Genomic DNA, 3,281 nt, shown 5'->3' on the forward strand with positions numbered 1-3,281 from the left:
CCGGGCGGGGGGAGTACTTCCGCCTGGACTGTGGAAACTGCTGCGGTCTTCATCGACCATTTGTTGTTGTTTTTTTGTGGACGGCGCGGTAAAGTGGCCTCGTAAAAGTAATTAAGAAACGAACATTTAAAAAAAAAAATTCTAACTCCTGCTTTCAGTTAAATGATCTGTTTGTTGTTACGTGACGTCACACCTGCCTATTTATTCTAATCTAATGTGACCCAATACCATACTTGCCAACCCTCCCGTTTTTAGCGGGAGAATCCCGATATTCAGCGCCTCTTGTATTGTATTGGGCCAATACATAATTTAATTTGCATTGTGCACTGGCTGACTTACCCAGATTGTATATAGTGCATTAAAATCCAAAAATAATAAATATAAATAATATATAATAATATAATGATATATATAAATATAAATAAATCAATAATAAGAAAAATTTCGCTTGTGGATCATTAAAGTTTGTCTAAGTCTAAATAACAAATATAGGGCAACATACAGACCAGGGGTCCCCAAAATAAATGTATTTTAAAATCTGTCCTAACCAGCCCTCCCATCCATCCATTACCTACCGCTTATCTCTCTGGGGGTTGCCACTCAGGCATATCATATGTATATATATATATATATATATATATATATATATATATATATATATATATATATATATATATATATATATATATATATATATATATACATCCATCCATTCATCCATCCATCCATTTTCTACCGCTTGTCCCTTTTTTTGGATAGCGGGGGGTGCTGGAGCCTATATATATATATATATATATATATATATATATATATATATATATATATATATATATATATATATATATATACAGTACAGGCCAAAAGTTTGGACACACCTTCTCATTCAATGTGTTTTCTTTATTTCCATGACTATTTACATTGTAGATTGTCACATCAAAACTATGAATGAACACATGTGGAGTTATGTACTTAACAAAAAAAAGGTGAAATAACTGAAAACATGTTTTATATTCTAGTTTCTTCAAAATAGCCACCCTTTGCTCTGATAACTGCTTTGCACACTCTTGGCATTCTCTTCATGAGCTTCAAAAGGTAGTCACCTGAAATGGTTTTCACTTCACAGTTTTGATGTCTTCAATGACAATCTACAATGTAAATAGTCATGAAAATAAAGAAAAGGCATTGAAATGAGAAGCTGTGTCCAAACGTTCGGCCTGTGGTGTATATATATGTATATACATGTGTATAAATCATTTGTTTTTAGATACAATTTTCGTTATCCGGTCTTATTAACTAGCATTAGCTTATAGCTAGAAATGGACATACATTTTTTCTTTCAAAAAATGGGAAGGAACAAAGTGAGGGTGAAGCACAGCAATGAGAATAAGTGGAGGATATTACTTGAATTAAATAAATACATCATTTTAAAAAATGACTGAGCGTTTTGCCAATTTGATGAGGCAATTGGAGCGCTCCATACTGAAGCAGGAGGAGTCTAACGTCAGCCAACAATGTTAGAAAATCGAGAAAATGCAGTACAGTCATCCATGAAAATACCGAGGAGCTGCTTATGGTGTGTTTGACTAAGAAGCAGGTCAAATGAGACACCGTAGAAGTCCACTTTCCAAGGTAAATGCTGCACATTATCATGACATGACTTCCTAAAACTACTGTAGTTCTTTGTACTACATTCTACGGTTGCTTCGATACCAATATTTTGGTACCGGCAAATCCCAAAATGTATTTTGATACTTTTCCATATAAAGGGGACCACAAAAAATGTCAATATTGTCTTTATTTCAACAAAAAATCTTAGGGTACATGAAACATATGTTTATTATTGTAATTTAGTCCTTAAATAAAATAGTGAACATAGTAGACAACTTGTCTTTTAGTAGTAAGTAAACAAACAAAGACTCCTAATTAGTCTGCTGACGTATGCAGTAACATATTGTGTCATTTATCTACCTATTATTTTGTACACATTATTAAGGACAAACTGTAAAAATTGATTATTAATCTACTTGTTCATTTACTGTTAATATCTGCTTATTTTCTGTTTTAACATGTTCTATCTACACTTCTGTTAAAATATAATAATCACTTATTCTTCTCTTCTTTGATACTTTACATTAGTTTTGGATGATACCACACATTTGGGTATCGATACGATACCAAGTAGTTACAGGATCATACATTGGTCATATTCAAAGTCCTCATGTGTCCAGGGACGTATTTCCTGAGTTTATAAACAATATATTAATTTTTTTCTTTTAAAAATTAAAAAGATTTTGTGGTGATAAAAAATATTGATGAAAATCATAGTAGTATCGACTAGACACGCTCTTGTACTTGGTATCATTACAGTGGATGTCAGGTGTAGATCCACCAAAGGCGTTTGTTTACATTGTGACGCCGTGAGCTATTGTATCTTCCTATGGTGTGTAGTGAAGCATGTTTAGCTATTCCTCGTCCTCCGGTGATAATGATAATTGTAATAAACTTACTTTATTTGTCACCATGGAAACATCTTAAAGCACCCCTTCCTGAGGGTGTTTCAGTGTTATAACTTCACCTTTATCTTTACTTTTTACACCAAAATGCGTCCGTTCTCCCTTTTCTGTGTACACACTGTGTCTGCTTGTAAGTACTCCATGTGTGCGCGCTGCCGAACATGCTCCTCTGCTCGTAAAACCAGCAACGTCATGCCTGTAAAAAAATACAACCCTAATACATTCTATTCTTTTGTTTTTTTCATAATATTTCTTATGTAAACGTTTGTTTTTCTTTTTAAAAGGCATGGTAAATGTTCAATTTGTGCTGTTTTGGAGCAACAACTGATATAGGGCGGCGCTAATGAAAGATACAAGTGTTTGGAATAAAGCGCTCTATCACAGAAGCAATTAGGCTTGTAAGTTGAGGTCCTCCTGTACAGTCCTTCATTTGTACCATGGACATTTTGTCATGTTATCAGTACACAGAACTACAAACGTCTTCCTGACGGGCACAGTCAGTGCAGTCCTGACTGGGAAAGTCTAGCTCAGGGATGTCAAAGTGGTTTTCATTGAGGGCCACATGGCAGTTATAATAATAAATAATAATAATGGATTAGATTTTATATAGCGCTTTTCTATTATTAGATACTCAAAGTTATGGCTGGCTTGTAACAGTCAATAATGTATGAATTTGCCTCTGGATTTCATCATGAATTATACACAACTGTCGATTTTACGGTAAAAACTTTACATTTACGAAATTTTACTGTAAAATATAGTGTTTTT

The sequence above is a fragment of the Entelurus aequoreus genome, linkage group LG04 (genome assembly GCF_033978785.1).
Source record: "Entelurus aequoreus isolate RoL-2023_Sb linkage group LG04, RoL_Eaeq_v1.1, whole genome shotgun sequence".
Lineage (NCBI taxonomy): Eukaryota > Metazoa > Chordata > Actinopteri > Syngnathiformes > Syngnathidae > Entelurus > Entelurus aequoreus.